At 42.3% G+C, this 16813-nt stretch overlaps 1 protein-coding gene across 16 annotated transcripts in view; it reads left to right on the forward strand.

The window, feature by feature from the left end:
* RBFOX1 (RNA binding fox-1 homolog 1) overlaps positions 1–16813 on the forward strand; it is a 1986757-nt gene that overhangs the window by 1949908 nt on the left and 20036 nt on the right. The window lies entirely within an intron of this gene.

Here is a 16813-nt window from a genome sequence, read left to right on the forward strand (position 1 = left end):
CTCGATTTTAAGCACCCCATTTCCCTTTTTTCCATCTTTGTACACCCAGAAAAGCAGTCCCCTCATTGCATTTTTAAATCCAAAGTAAAGGAATGGGGGAAGGCGTATCTGGCATTCATAAGGAGAGACGTTCTTTTTGGCAATGCCCGGTGACCGTTCCTACGAACGTAAGCCAACATTTATGTGTAATGCACACCACATGTTAAGATTGGCAGTGGAAGGGACAGAAGTGGGTTTAAGAAACGCAGAAGTCAGAATTGGATGGCGGGGGTGAGGGGTGGGGGGTGGAGGAGCTCGATTACCCGTTACCCAGGCTTAACAGATGAGTCGGTTTCTTAAATGGCAAGCCACAGCTATTTCCGTATCGGTGCTTTGAAAAAAGAGACTGTGCGTTTCCATATTGAATGCAAATCGTTGGCTCTGTTTTCTGAGGACATAAATGTGAATGTTTAGATGCTCTGCATGCCCAAATGTCATTGAGGGTGCTTATTTTTGGTAATGACTCCTTTCATTTAAAAATATGTTTCATGAATAAAACAGTAATGATAACAATTTGCATGTGTGGCTGAGGCATGCTGGGTCAGACAGGTAAGCAGGCGATGTCTTTGACTCGTGAAGCGGGGGTGTCCGCAGACACTGGTCCTCCTTGCTGGCCTCTCGTGATTTAGTTCCTATCTCGGTTTGCTGTGGTGTGCTTTCTCCGCAGTCCCATTCCATTTCTCACAAGCTGTGTTGTTAGCTCACTGTGGCTCCAGAATTCTTCTGAAGTATACCAAAGCAAAAGAAATTCTTGAACCCTGAAAGCTGCACTTTGAAAACCCCATGCATAGACTTGTAATCAGTGGCTCTTTGGCAAGATAGAATGGAGATCTGTTGTCCGGTCGTAAGCAGGTACTATTATTATGTTCCAATAAACAGCCATAATGAGTTCTCAAGGCTGGAGGGAGTCTCCAAAGGAATCCAAACAATCGTCAACATGCAGTTCTAAATACATAAATTGTCCAGTTACCCAATGATCCGTTGCCAGAATGCAAAATGTATTCTATGGAAGCTGTTATCTTCAATCCACTTTGACACTGGATTAGGAAAATTGAGAGGGTCAAAAAAGCTAATAAAAAATGATGACAATCTTGAAATACTCAGGATCATTCTACAAATGAAAAGGCTTAATGCTATTAAATTTCTGCACATGGAAGATTCACGAAGTATCAATTGTAATGTGGTTCATCTACAACCCTTAATTATTTTTATGAAAATATCTCGAGATTCTAAATTCTCAAACACCCACTTTGGATATAATTATAATCATAGGAACTTTAGCCTGCTGCATAATTATATGAAACTTAAACAGATTTATTTCTTTGGATTTTCATCTCGCTTCTCAGTAGAAGTGCATCTATCCCCAAGCTGAAAAAAAAGGTTAATTACAAAGATATAATTTAAATTGCTTTCTTCTATAAGACCAATCTAGACATTTGGAAAGAAAAAAACCAATGTTTAATACTATTTTTAGATAGAATTACTTGTGAATCTGGTCATCTCCATTGGCATTCATCTAAAAATTAAGTTAAAATTTTGCTGCATTCAGGGGCACCACAGAGGCAAGTGTATGTATGAAATCTGTGATTTTAATATTATTAAGATTTCTCATTGGTGGCATGTCCTACTGAAAAATTGCCCTCATTCTTGGATTGGTAAATCTTGAATAATTCTGCAATTCCCACTTAAGCATAATAGTTTCAGTTGAAGAAACCAACTAAATATACTCTTGTCCATGTAACTGGCCTCTTGTTGTTCATTAAAGAAATTTGCCCATTAGGTCTTTTTGGTTGCTGCAGAAATTGATCACTGCTTCACTTTATTATAAGCAAGACACTGGCCACATATGGAAATATTGCATTAAGGGAAATAAGTACCAGGTAAATTACCAGAACACAGTCTCTACAGTGATGTTTCTGGTTCGATTTTAAAAGTGTATTGATGAGATGGTGGTGCTTCCTTTTGTTTTTAGTAAGCAGGTAAAGAGAAGGAAGACCGTTTTATAGAAGACACATATTTGGGGGGAAATGTGAAATTATCAGAGTAGCTTTCGAATCGAGATTAAAGATGCCAAGTATGTAGAATTATCCCAGGGCAGTTGTGTAATCACTTCCTTTTACGTTCAATCACATTGTAATTTCAGTAGTGAGAGACTCTCTTAGTTCCTACTCTTAGAAGACAGGCAGGATGAGGAGCTCCTTAATCCAAAGAAACTTCTTCAAAATAGGAAGTAAAATTAGCAGGAATAGAGAATGTTTTGGTAATGCTCACTGGCTGTCAACTTGATCAAAAGAGAAATGGCAACAAACTTTCTCTGTAATCATGAGATTCACTCTTCAGACGTCTTGAAAGCGAAAGAAGTTTGATGTCCCCAGTCGGTAGAATTTTACCTTTTATCAGCACAAATTAAGCCCTCATCAAATTAAAGATTCAGGGGCCTTAGGAAGATCTTGAACTCCCGTAACCTCAGGACTGGCCAGAAGGTCCTTGACGGCCACTTTGCAACTCTCTGCCCATCATCTTCTTGGTTAAATGATCACATGCTGATTATCTCGGAGGACCCTGAGGGTTTCTGAATGCTGACCTCCAGAATGAAGACCATCTGGTGTGGGCAGAGATTTCCCCCAAAGAAAAAGACCTGACTGGACTAGGTAATTTTATAGTCTCTTTGACTAATTTAACGGCAAGAGGCAAACATCTTTCCTTGGCACTTAGGGAACATTTGGTAAGCACCTGACCTCACCTCAAATCTTGATTTCTAATTTCACTTTGATTCGTGGAAAGCCAACTGTCCAAACTCTCAAAGGAGATTGTTTTCTGAGCTTGAACCAATCAAAGCATGGCAGTGGGGCCGATGGTCATCCAGTCATTGCATGCCACTTGGTGTTGCTAATGTGTCCCTGACATGTTCTGGATTTGACAGGTCCATCATCACATTAGCTCGATGAATGGCTTGCTTGAATTAAGCCTGGGGGCAGGCTTCTCTCTCTGGATTGGCTCTTGGTTTCTTTGTGTATTATGACTTGGTCGTTGTTGCATCTTTGAGCAGCCAACCTGGGAGGCGGTCGGGGATGGGGGCGTGGGGAAGACTACTTCCTTTTCAGGGAATTATGCTACAGATATTTGGGTAAATATGTCTGATGCGTACATAGCTTTGATGAAAACGTTATCTCACCAAAAAGGGAGACATTCGTCATGCTTGTCCTGCTTGCTAAACATTCTAACATCCCCTAACAACCAACGCATGAAAACGTCCCTCCACATCAGGGCGGAAGGGAGGAACTAGATTCAGACCAGCTAGAGAAGAAAGCAGTAGAGTGGTTCACTCGGAGATTTCACGACCATCCGTTTGCCCCGAGAGTTACCCTGGGCCACTCTTTTCACGTAAGACAAGCATTTCTGTAAAGATCCGAAAGTCAGCAGCTTTTGACATACAGTAATAGCCCCAGCTGTACAGGTGTCCCTAGACTGAGCAAAAGAGACAACAGGCAGAAGGCTTCTGATTGTTTTATTTTCTACCCTGTTTTGTTTGTTTTTGAGGCTTTTAAGTTTCACCGGCAACATAGTATTAGACTGTACCATATGAAATTGCTGTTTTTTGTGACCAAAATGGTGGAATATTGGCAATTTCATACAGCTCAGCTTAACAGAACCCCAATTAAAATGCCATCATATCAACTATCTTGCTCTCTGCATTTGAGATATAGATGTATAGTCATACATATGTGTGTGTTGTGTATATATATTATTCATACACATATGTGAAAAATATGTGTGTATACAACACACACACACACACTTTTGCCTTAGGACCTCACAAAGGATTTGTAAGAGTATCTAGATAAATCCTAACGCAGGGAGGCCAGGACTTGTCAAGGTCAGCCAGTCTCAGGCCACATGTTAGAACATCTTTTAAATGTGATATTCATAAGCTATGAATAAAAGGTTCTATTTCAGAGAGAAATAGATGAGCAGTGCTTTCTTAAAACTGAATAGGAGTAAGTAGTCATGTCTTTGTGGTCATGGAGAGGTCAATCTACACCCATTTAAAATTATGTGGTGATGGAGATAGAAACATACATACTTAGATGGACGGATGGATAGATGGATGGATGTGTGGATGGATGGATGGATGGGTAGAAAGATAAATAGATATATAGGTGGTTAGGTGGATGAATGGAAAGAGAAAGAGTGCGGAAAGAGGAAGGGAAGGAGGGAGAGAGGAAGAAAAAGGAAAAGAGGAAGAGAGAGGGAGAGAAAGGAAGAAAAGAAGGAAGGAAGGATGGAAAGAAGGGAGGAAGAAAGGAAGGGAGGAAGGAAGGAAAGATGGACAGACAGGAAAAGACTATCTCTCTACTGTCTCATAATATTTCATCATAAGCTTAACTACAGAATATAGAACTAAATCTTTATGTACAACCTTAGTTTGCTCTAAACTGGAAAAGTCAAGGGATTCCAGTTGATTTCCATTACTATGGGTACTCCCTATCTATTTTAGGACTTTTTCTTCCTGGACTCAGATTAAATAATGGAGAAATTCTGTCATTAAAATAAGGCTAATAATTGCATTTAAGATGATATGCCATTTGATGTGGCATCCTTATCAATCACATAGACTAAAAATTAAGTGGTTACCAGCCTATAAAGCATATGAACACCCTGAATGGCAAATCTAATTTACCATCTTTTTGGTAGAAAGGTTAATTTGGAAAATATTGCTATACTTCAGGGACATAACAATTTTACTTTTTCTTGCTGTGGGGGAGCATGCAGAAAGCTTCATCGATGGATAACATGGATCCCTTCATGAGGGCAGACAGTGCAGAGAAAGGAGGGACGTTCCATTGTGTTCCCCATTCCTCTCCTGTGAACCAAGCTGGATAAGGGTTGAAACTGTTTCTAGTCGACAAGCAGGAGCAAGCCCCTGCACCAGCTCTTTGTGATGTGTGCAAGGAGAGATTTCAAGATCCAATCCCAGTGCTTTGTGGGAAGCAGTATCTCCCATGGCCAGTTCAAGACCTGCTGGCTGTCTCTGGCGGCACACTTCCCGGTTTGCCAGGACAGGAGTGGAACATGGACCACACGACGCAGCCATCAACTCCCTTGTCTGTGGGATGTGCAGGCTTTATCCAGGCTCCTTCCTTAGATGCTGTGAAAAATAGCTATTTTTTCTTGAAATGATGCCAACAGCAAGTGGTAGCTTCGTTTTGCTTTCTTCTTTTGTATCCCATTTTGTTTTTAACATTCTCACTTGGCAAAATAAAAGCTGGCAAGTCCACAGCAGACTCCCTAGCCCATTTTATTTACATTTTCAGTCTTTTTTGAGAAATCCACTGGTGAGGAAAATAGAGGGAGGACATCGTCAAACTTGGGGAATGCCAAGAATGGCATTCGCAGATGAACGAGGAACTGGGGGCTTAGTCCACGGATGTCCAGACGGGACAGACGTGTAGGCATGCCAGCTCCACAATTAAGACAAGGACCCAGGGTCAGGAGGAGGCTATCTTGGATTCAGATTCTAACCTGCTGAGTCAAAACAAGGCTGTGAACAGTGGTTACTCCTCAGTATCTTTTTTGATGGTGCCTTGTTGAAGTTGTTCTTGAGTTTAGCTTTTAACCCTTTCTGCTGTTTTCCTCATCCTGATGAGCTCTCCTGGGTTCTGCAATTTAAAAAAAAAAAAAAAAAAAAAAAGACATTCAGTGTACTTGCAATAGAAATGCAGAGGAGAGAGTCACTAATGTCTTTATTTATATCCCACTGTACTCCAGTGCCCAGAAAAGCACATCCTTTTTTTTTCCCCCACCACTGGAATACCAGGCGGAAATATATATTCATACACCGTGGTGTGTATGATATACTCTTAGTTTATTTATATTTGTATTCTTCTTTTTAGCGTAAAGTTCACTTTCTTAATTGATTCATTTGGGGGTTTTTTTTGGTGATTCACGGTCCCCTTCTGAGGAGAAAGTGAAGCTAGTGATTCTAGGCAGCTCTGGGGTAACTGGAGAGAGACAGGTATTGCCTGTAAGCTTGCCATTCCAAGGCACGCGTACCAGATGAAAATGAATGTCTTCAATAAAACTTGCAGTCTATATGGCAACGCTCCTGTTAAATGTTCATTAGGTGGAAAGAAAGGACTTTATTAATTGCACTATTTACTAAGATGCCTTAGAGTTTAATGCAGTGGCTAAGCAAACTTTGATTCAGATCGCTTTCTGGGATAATGATAACCATAATTATGATAATAGCAATGATAACAACGGCAATTTGTGGAGTCCTCACTATGTGATAGGCACCATTCTAAGTGCTTTACAGAGGCAGTCCTGGGACTGTTATGCCAACCCTATTAAATTGATGTCGCCACCTCCATCTTATAGATGAGGACAGCAAGTTTGGGGAGGGGGATAAAGAAATTGCTCAGCTCAGCTCAGCTCTGCTTGAAAGCTAAAGCAGATGCCCGTAATCCCCAGGCTCTATTGCATCTCAGTGGAGCAACCTTGAGAAGTAATTTCTTCGTACTCCATCACTGCATCTGTTATGGGTAAACTGATCCCACCTTACAGAGTGGTTTGGAAGTTGGAGACACTGCCTATGAAATGTTTGGCACATAAAGGGCACAACATAAAGTGTTCTTGTTTTTATTTTTATATGCATGTTCACATTTTCATATGCATAAATTCAAATTTTTCATATTTTATTGGTATATTTCCATAACCTAGCCAGTGAAGAGCTTTAATTCTGGGCACCAGAAGTGAGTTTGGAAGAAACCAAAGTGATGTAGGAGATTTCAGTTCCACCTGAATCTCCGAAATTCAGGAGTTTGAGTCTGTTGCTTCTTAAACTGGTTCCAGAGTCAACACTTAGGAAGAATAATGACCAAAACCAATCAACTGATTACCAGTTGACAAGCCTTTTAACATAGAATAGGTAGGACTGTATGCAAATCTAATCCCTTCTAATCCACTGAATTCCAGGAATAGTTCCTGTTTGGTTTGTTTTTCCTTTTTTTTTTTTTTTTTTTTTTTTTGCGGGTGGGGAGCTATGAAAGACCTTCAGTTGATCAGTCCTTCAAAGTTTGGATTTTGATATGTCAGGATTTCTTAAAGGGAGCAGTCTTAGACTGTGTCCTGCCAATTTTTTTTTTAAATCTTTTCACCATGTAGATTTCTGCTTTGAAGTTAATTCTCAGGTAGTGTCTCTTGTGCGTCAGGTACTATGTAAAACATTGGAACAAACAATTGGATCGTGTAAGCAGTATAGTTAGGGCGCTCACATAATGATCATTTAAAACGGGACAGAGAAGGGACGCACTGTTGGTCATGATTCCGGGACAACAGACTTCAACCAGGACTGTCTCGGGACAAGCAGAACATGGGTGGTCAGCCTAAGTAGAATCCCCAGTGTGCAGATGGGAGCTGGGGGGTCCAGGCAGGGTGATGTAGGCTCTGGGAAGTCCGACTATTGGGCTTTGAATCCAATGTCTGTCAGTCCACGTCCTGGCCTGTTTCTACGTCCTTATGCTATTGTTATGAAGTCAGGATAGAGGCACGTTTGCAACTTCAAATAGTCCTAACTAAGACGCAACTTAATGATTAAAAAGCGAATGGCATTTCATGCTCTTGTTGATTTATTTTCCTTATGGATCAATAGTTCTGACTGAGCATTCATCAAAAAAAAATTACGATAACTGAGATAATTATATTTTCTGCCAACCTACTCTGGAGATCAACACTGATTCCATCTGGTAACTAGTGAGGTGGCTCTGAAACAGTGAAGGAGGGTATGCATAGCTCTGGATGGCAGCATCAGTGTGATTTTTGGAACTTGTGTTTATGGGCACACAGCTCTCAGTGCTGAAAAGTAACATGACTGTTACTGACAGGTGTATTTCCTGAGTTTCTCTTATTTTTAATTTGCACGCACACACGTTAAAAGAAAAAAAAATGCTTAATTTTTTGTTTCAAGAACTAATTGCCTTTGGTCCATAATCCATAACAGCTTCTTAACAACTGTTATGCACTGGTGGATGAATATGTAATTTAATTGAAGCAGTAAAAAGGAAAAAAAAAAAAAGAGCAAGCCCATAATAGTCAACAGACTGGACCAAGAAGGAGTTGGGGAGACATTAACAGAAATTCCAAACCCAGTAGACCATAGCTGTCACAGCCATGTGGGCAGACACGTGCGCCAGTGACAAGACAGGATGTAACAACTCCTTTGGTCATGTCATGGCCTAATTACATCCTTCCCAGGTTGCAGATCATTGACTTGATAGGCCACCGAAAAGCAAATAAAACCTATCTTTCAAGTAGCGCCATCAGGATCCCTCAGCTGTGAAGGGTTTAGAGGCAGGTGAGAAAGCAGGTTTCTGCTTTCTAGAGGCAGGTCAGAAGTCTCCGATGAGCGCCTGTACACAGAAGCCTCTGGGTGAGCCACTTCTGTTGCAAATAAAGAACCTTGCTCGTGGAAGACAGTATTCCAGTCTACTTAGAAGGGAATACACACCCGGTAGACTCTGGGCCCACGAAGCATTCATGAACGCGACAAAAATTAAGCCCTCTCCGCTTGGCCTTTTATTTTTTGGTCACCACCAGATACACTGGAAAAATCTCTCTTTTGGGGTAAGAGCGAACTTTTCACTTAACATTTCGAGGATTCTTTTTAAAGTTAGCAAAGCGAGTTCTGACTCTTGTGCCGATGAAGAGAACTTTGAATTCTTGGCCAGGAGAACTGATTTCGATCTAAACGTGGCCTCTGTCTTATTTTCTTATTTGGTGTGTCATACATGCATGTGAACAGTCACTGGACAGAAATAAATGGCTTTCTCCTTTTTTCTCCCTGCTCTGAAACACAGGGATGGAGTCCTCGGCAATTAGCTTCTCCTCCAAACCATAGTGCATTTCATCTTTAATTAACATACAAAACATTTAGAGTAGGGACCACTATGCGCTTTTAGGGGGATGGTAGTTTGGAAGATGAGAGCGTGAGGGAATCTCCGTAAGGAGAAACAAACTCGGCGATTTTGTCACTGTTACCAGGCTTGTTCTTGCTGCATTATGATGTGTGAATGTATGGACAGATCAATAGATTGTGGGGGGACATGAGACAGAATCTAAGCCAAACACACCCTTCCCTTAATTATCTTAATCACTTAGATGGAAACGCTTTGGCCCGGGATGACAGAAATACATCACACATCTGATAACCTGGATCAGTGGTTCCTGCTGTTTTTGCAGCCATGGGATTTCTTTAAAAGGAAAACTAGGATCTCTGGATGCTCCAAGCATCCTCTTAGTCCCTGCCGCCTTTCACGGTCCAATTTTTAATGTGAAGTTTCAGACTGCATTAAGAGATGAGGGACTTTTTTTTTTCCTTCATCGTTTCTACGTTGTTAGAGGGTTTGCGGACTACTTCTAGTGCACAGAATATGAGCCCAGGTGCTGGGGGTGGGGGCATTTTAAAATGTGTCCTGGAAAATATCAGCTCTGCAGATTTCTCAGAATTGGTCATTTCTCTGCTTTCTTTCTACTGTTCTCATCAACGTCTCTGTCTCGAACTTAAAACCAACAACAGGGAAAGAAGTGATTACCTCATTCTGCTCTGAAAAAGTCAAGATTACTTGAAATTTCAGTGGTTCCTTGGGAGGGTCCTTAGAGCCTTGCTCTGCAAAGTGTAGCTCCCAGTACAACCAAATTGGCCTCACCAGGAACTTGTGTGCAATGCAGCATCTCGAGTCCCATGTGAATCAGATTCTGCATTTTCAAGATCCCAGGGTGATTTGTAAGAAGTGGGAGGAGCACCATTCTAGAGAGCGAGCTTCAATTCTATGCCAGTGGGCAGCAAATAATGGTGATGCGGGGCTCTCCCTCCACAAGTCTTGCACGTGTAAGAGCGTTTGTCTTTGTAAAGTGTTGGTTTGGAACCATCTCTGTCTCCTTTCTCTCTTCCTCAAGGAGAAAGTTAAGAGCTGTCAATGGTTGGGCACCCTCCACAATCCATTCTATTGTGACTCCCTCCCCAAACTAGCCTAGGGTCCCGGAATAATCATTTTCTTTACCCTAAAGATCCAAGAATAATGAAAGTGATTCCATGCTAATATCTTCTCATTGGTTGCATAATACCGTAGACTCACACCATTGTAAAATGTACCCTGGGAAAGTCACATCTGATTTATCTTACCTTTACTGAGCCTCAGTTTTGGTCATCTGCTAAATGGGCAGTATTAATACCAATGAGAATCAGATAGAGATGAAAGTGAACATTGCTTTATAAACCAAAAGAGGTGGTTAAAAAAAAAAAAGCCTGGCATTATCAATAACTTAATTGCTGATAGACAGATATTTTAGAGTGTATGTGATTATTTGAAAGCACTGAATATATAGGCCAAAGCCAGCAAATGACATTGAATCCCTTTAAAAGTGCAAGTCATTTTTGGACGAGGCCAACTCTAGGACCCACCGTAACACTAACATTCTGAGAACCTGTGCTTTTGCTCAACTTGTCATTGGCCTGCTCAACACGTGAAACAAGGTCTTTCATACTCATTGAACCTACTCTGATTGGTGCAGACATTAGCAGACCTTTGCTCATTCACCTGCAGACTTAGAACCTGAATCTCAGGCCAGTTACTTACAACACGAGGCGATACCAGCAAGCTGATGGCTTATTTGAGCCTCCATTTTCTCATCTTTAAAGTGGGGCTAATGAGTGATGCCCGCCTCACTGGGTTGTAGTGAAAATTCACTGTGGACATGAGTGCTGGCTCCTCAAAGAGCACCTGACACTAAACAGCACCCAGAATGTTGTTGTTGTTATTATTATTATTATTATTATTATTATTATTATTATTATTATTATTATTATTATTATTAGCAGCAGCAGCAGCAGCAGCATCACTAAACTATGGGCATATTTTGTTTTGTTCTTGACTCAAAAATGAGTAACTTCCTGGGGAAGTAGTTTTTCTGAGTTAGAATAATTTTTTCAACTCTACAAGTTTTTTGTTTTGTTTGTTTTGAAATCGACTTGTATTCTAGAAATCTGAAACTAGATACACCTGCCATTTGTTAAGAGAGTAGATCTTGAGTGTCCTCACCACAGACCAAGAAAGGTGACTCTGTGAAGTGATGGATGTGTTAATTAGCTTGATTGTTGTGATGATTTCACAATGTATATGTATATTAAATCATCACTTTGTGCACCTTTAAAAAAGCAAATTGTACAATCTAATTATATAAGATTTTTATTTGTCAATCATATCTCAAAACTGGGGGGGAAAGAGATTGAGTGACAAAATTTTGAAGCAAGAAGGAACTGAGGACCATGAGATCAAACAGCCTGTCCTTCTGTTCATCCTTCTCCTGGATTTTTTTTTTCATTTCTGTCCATGGAGGAGCTCAGGCTGTCAGGGATGTGTCAGCTCCGTAGGAAAAACCGCCAGCTCTCCCAGTGTAAACCCAGCCCTCAAAGTGACACTGCTGTAGATTTCTGTAAAATCAGTTGCTCCACAAAGAGATGAACTCAAACCTAATCTGCCTATGTTGCATTTTTCCCATTGTGACTGGTGAGAAGTCCAATGCTGTCGTGGTAGTGGGGCACTGGAACCCCCTGGGGGTTAGTAAGGTTCTGGAACTTTCCACCATCAGCTGACTTTATTTTGCACATAACTCCTAGGTGGACCCAGACCTTCTCAGTGTGGCCTCTTCACCCTCCAGAGCCTCAGCCTGGACACCCTATGCCCCACCTGAGCCCCCAGCAGCTCAGGATTCCTCTCCCCAACATGAGTGGGTTTTTTTAGTGGAGGTACTGGGGTTGAACCCAGGACCTTGTGCATGTTAAGTGCATGCTCAACCACTGAGCTGTTCCCTTAGGAAACACACATGCTGCTCAGAGACCCTGCCAGACACATTTCCACCCTGGGATAGATACTCAGTCCCCTGAGAAGCTCCTTCTGTCCTCAACTTTGCTGTCCTGACCCAACCGACCAAAGCTGAGGTGGGATTTGGCCTTCCTGTAGGGCCCAGCCCATCTTTAAAATGACCTATGACCTCAAAAGGCTCTTAAATTTCACCCTCTTGCCCTAAAACCATGGGAGCCCAGGGCTTAACAACACAAACACCCAGCCTCTTTGTGGGGGAAGAGAAGACTGTATTCTTCATGAGTCCACATGCCCAGAAAAAGAAGTGGCACTTTCCCCCAAATGAAGTGCTTTCACACTCATGTTCTCATTGATCTGCACACACACACAAACCTAAGAGGAGTGTGTGCTACTTTCGTTCCCATTTTCCAGGTGAGAAAACTGAGGCCCAGAAAGGTGAAATGGTTTTTCTGTTGGAACGCAGCTTGTGCCTGACTGAGCCTGGCTTCCAGATTCAGTTACTTCTCTTTCACTTTAGCCTAGAAAAGAGGCACAGTGGGAACTGAGGAGACTATTAAATGTTGGAGAAACTAACATTTCTGTGCTCAAGGTCTCCAGGAAGTGGAGCCGCCTGGGCATTTGAATCTCCAAAACCCAGAGGTTCTTGGTGGACTTTTCAAACTGGGGACAGATTCACAGTCCTTAACCCCGTTTGCATTTAAACTTCGTTATGTATGCAGTGTTAGCCGTAGGAACAGTGGCTCGGTGAAATAGTTTTGAATGGGTGTTAATGTATTCCCCTTTTAAAATACAAAAATCTGGATAGAGCCTTTCAGAGGAGTCTGTAGACAATCTATTCACTGGCTGGTTTGCTTATAACCCATCTTATTCTACAATTTGCCATAGCCTCTTGAAACACATATAATACTAAATATATATATATATATAAATAATAGGGCAGGAAAAAGTATGAATCTGAATGGGATTTGTACAATTCTTGATTAGAGTTTTAGAACTGAGTCAGGGGAAGGATGGTAAAATACAGATCACAAGCAAATAAGTCTCCTTTTCAAGGTGATAAAATTGAAATATAAATTAGATTATGAGCTTCCAGAGAGCCAAGCCCAGTATAGCTGTTCCTCAGTGACTTAAAGGCCAGGCGCACAGCGCTGAACCCCTCAAGCTTAGCTGGGTGCCTGGCATGTAGCAAGCCCTCATTAACCATCTGAGGAGTGAATGAACAATACCAGTAAACTATTTAGTAAAGGCACCAAATAAGACTTTAATAGGAGCACCGTATTTCTGCATGTCATATGTAATTCTTCAGAAAGCCCTCATGGCTGGATTCCACATGGCCCTTCCAGCAACATTTTAAGATGAGCAACCAGAATATCTGATTATTGTGCATTTCCACCTAATTTTACAGGTCCAAAGGGGAACACCTAGTAAGCAGAGTGCTAGAAATTAATAACCATAATGAACATATTAAATATTTATTATCATTATCAATAATTATAAATTACGGAGATCAACACCACTGCAATTTAATTAAAAAACTAAAAGACGCAGCAGCTCTTGTTTTCTGCAAAGGCAGGGCACATATGTGCTGAGAAGTATTCCTGCAGTGAGGCGTGAGGTCTCAGTGCTGGCTGATACAGTAAAATCACCTGAGTGGCTTTTCGGGTCTCCCTGTGCCTGGGAGCCACTCTCAAAGATTCTGACTTAAATGACTGGGGAATGGACCTCGCTGTTGGTATTTTATATATATATATATATATATTTTTTTTTTTAAATCTTAGCTGATTGTAATGGGCCCTCAGGTTTAAGAAGCTCTGCTTTATAACCAACAGATTGCCCAGAGCCTACAGATAGGATTAATTTGACTCGGTCCCACTATCGTCTTTGTGCATCTCGGGGCTGCCATCTGCCAGACCAGAAGACCCACTTCTCCGGCTGTAGGGTTTTTTTAGTAGATAGCCTTGGAGAGTTTTAATCACATCTCAGTGTGTGTGTGTGTGTGTGTGTGTGTGTCTGTGTGTTAGATTCAGTATTCATAGCACTGGATACAAGCAGAAACACTATGAATGGTATCCAGCCCAGAGGTTTAGGTAACAATCGTGACAAAAAAGCATTAAGAGGCCAAAGAGTGATGAATGACCAGAATCTTTAACAGGAAAACTTAAAAACCAGTCTTATTTGCTGGGAGCACACTCCCTGCCTGGCCTTTCCCCCCACCCCCACCCATGCCAGACGGTTCTGGATACCGAGTTTCTCACATCCCCTCCAGCCATCCTGGCTGGCGATTCTTTTAATTTGACTCTTAGAATTCAGCCGTGGGTGATTTTTCAGAAGAAAAGAAAATTGCAAAGAGATGAGGTGCAGCCTAAGATGAATAGTGGGATAGTAAGGATGACACGGCGAGTCACAGGCCTCCTTTAAACATGCCACCAGCTGAGTCAGATCCAGAGCCTAGGTGGTGGGTCTGTGGAAACCCTCGGAAACCATCGTGGAGTCTGGTGACAGAATAAAAAGAAAGACCGTAGCCCATGCCATGCCACCCCCCACCCCAAGTTGTTGTTACAGCAGAATATAATTATCCTGCTCAAGCCTCAATTACGTCCTATTCAGAGGGGAGTCCAAAGACTCCATCATTTTGTCTTGGAGGAACTGAAGACTCAGAACCGTGTTTGGAAGTTCCTCCGTAGAGACCCCGCACCCATCACTGCCTCTACGCTCTTTGTGAGCTCCCCTGGACAGAATCTTAGACCGTGAGTAAGAGTTGAGGTCTAGAGCCAACCCAGCTATGTCCAGATTTCTTCTCCATCCCTGAACTGCTTGCTCATGCTGCATAACGTTTCTACGCCTCTGTATCCTCATCTATGAAGACGGGGATAGTAAGAGGGGATGTAAGGAAAATTAAATGAATGATTACGTATGTATAGCACTTGGCAACTGTCCGTCATGGACAGGGGCTCCATCAACATGAGGTCGTGGCTCTTGAGTGTCAACATTCCAGGGAGTCCAGAGAGGACCACTGCCTTCACCCTTGTGCTCGGTAATTTACTATTTCCTTATTTTTCTGAGATGAGAAATCCTCTCGTCTCCCACAAAGCCTCCCTCTATTAAACAGTCTTCCCGGGGAAGGTGGGCTCTGAAAGGAAAATGCACATGAGCTTGCAGGCGATCTCTCAGCAAGATTTTCCAAATTTCTCCATGGTAAGAATTACCTGGAACCACAATTTCCTCCCTGGAGGTGTGAGCTGGTCCCCAGTCAGGCTGGGTCTACAGGTGTTCTGACATCTCTCCTGGAAATTCCCATGCAGGTGGTCAGGATCCAAGGCCTGGAATCTATTTTTACCAAGCATTCTAGGTAATTTTTGTCTTCAGGGAAGTGTGAGAAATTCTGGAGTAGAAGGAGGGGTAAAAAATAAAAAAAAATTTAAAAAAAGGGAAGTCTAGATGAAAAAAAATGGAAGAGAATTAGATGCAGACTCACAAGGAAAAAATGGAAAGAACTAGCCAAGACGATCTTGAGTAAACCCATGGGAGGTGGTAAAGTAAGAGGAACAGGGAAGGAAGCAAAACCAGAGAGCACAATAATACGGCTACTGTTCACCAGTTTCTCCTTCAGAAACGAGGTTTCAGGTCCATTCTCTCAGAAGGCCTCCAGCAGCCAGAAGTAACCATTCCTGGGCCACGTGAGGTGTTCCTGGGGTTGCATCCTTGGTTGTCTTAGAGGCTAGCACAGTGAGTGGCAAAATGGAAGTTGCAAAAGAAGCAAAATCTGCAAGAGATTCTGTGACTCAACCCCCTTTCCACTCACATCTGTACCAGACCCAGTGCTTCTCCCCTGCGGTTGATATAAGGTTCACTTGCCAAGCATTCCCTGCACAACCTCTTTCCAGACGCAGTCCCCAACCAGTGAAGCCAGGACCCCCCAGGAGGAGGGCCTGGCATTAGCTCCCTTTTAATCTCTCCCTGTGAATCGAGGAGCCGCCATGGTGAGAACCATTCAACTAGACAAGCCAGCGCTTCTCAGCTTTAGCTGCATATTAGAGTCATGTGGAGGTCTTTAGAAACTACAGATGCTTGAGACCCACGCACAGAGCTTCCCATTGTAACTGGTCACTGGGAACTTGAGAAGCTTGCCAGGTGTTTACCATGTGCAGCCAAGGCTGAGAACTAGCCAGACTTGATCGTCTACAACCACTAAGCAAATCAGTTTGTTTGAAAACCAGGTGCAATTGCTTTTGAGGTTTAAATCCTCGGGTCTGCGTTGAGGGTGAAGATCAGATTAGGATTAGCAAAAGGGGACAGGCTCTGGTTCAGCCTCCTTTCCCCTCTTAAGAGGTGACCCTACCGTCCAGAGCAGATCCGTGTTGCTCTGAGAACTAAGTTTCCCAGACCTTGTTTGGGGATACCAGGCTTCTCAGCTACATCGTTAATCTCTCTCTGGTCATTTGGGGTAAATGACTTCACCCAGAGGATCATATCATTTATGGGCAGTCTAAGATGGATCAGTTATCCTCAAGTTCAAGTGGGGAGAGACAGAACTGTATATAAAAATGTCATCACCGAGGAGACAGAGACACACGACGATGAAACCCACCCAGATCCCTCTGCTGGCCTGACATGTGGGGTATCCCTTACCAGACTGTTATTTTCCAGGCATTTCCTATTAATTATACTTATCAATCGATGAGATGGCATTTTAGGGGGAGGGGTGACCACATAGGTTGACTTCCGGAGTTAATGAGATCCACAGAAAGGCACTTTTCTGAGACGTTAGGGTGACCCCCCCCCCCCCGGGGTGTAGTGGGATTCCTTGTGTTGGTTTTTTCTTTTAAGTGCAGAATTGATACATCCACATGGCTACTATTTTTTACAAATATGTTTCTAAATTCTTTTTTGGCATT

The sequence above is a fragment of the Camelus bactrianus genome, chromosome 18, assembly GCF_048773025.1.
Source record: "Camelus bactrianus isolate YW-2024 breed Bactrian camel chromosome 18, ASM4877302v1, whole genome shotgun sequence".
Classification (NCBI taxonomy): Eukaryota; Metazoa; Chordata; class Mammalia; order Artiodactyla; family Camelidae; genus Camelus; species Camelus bactrianus.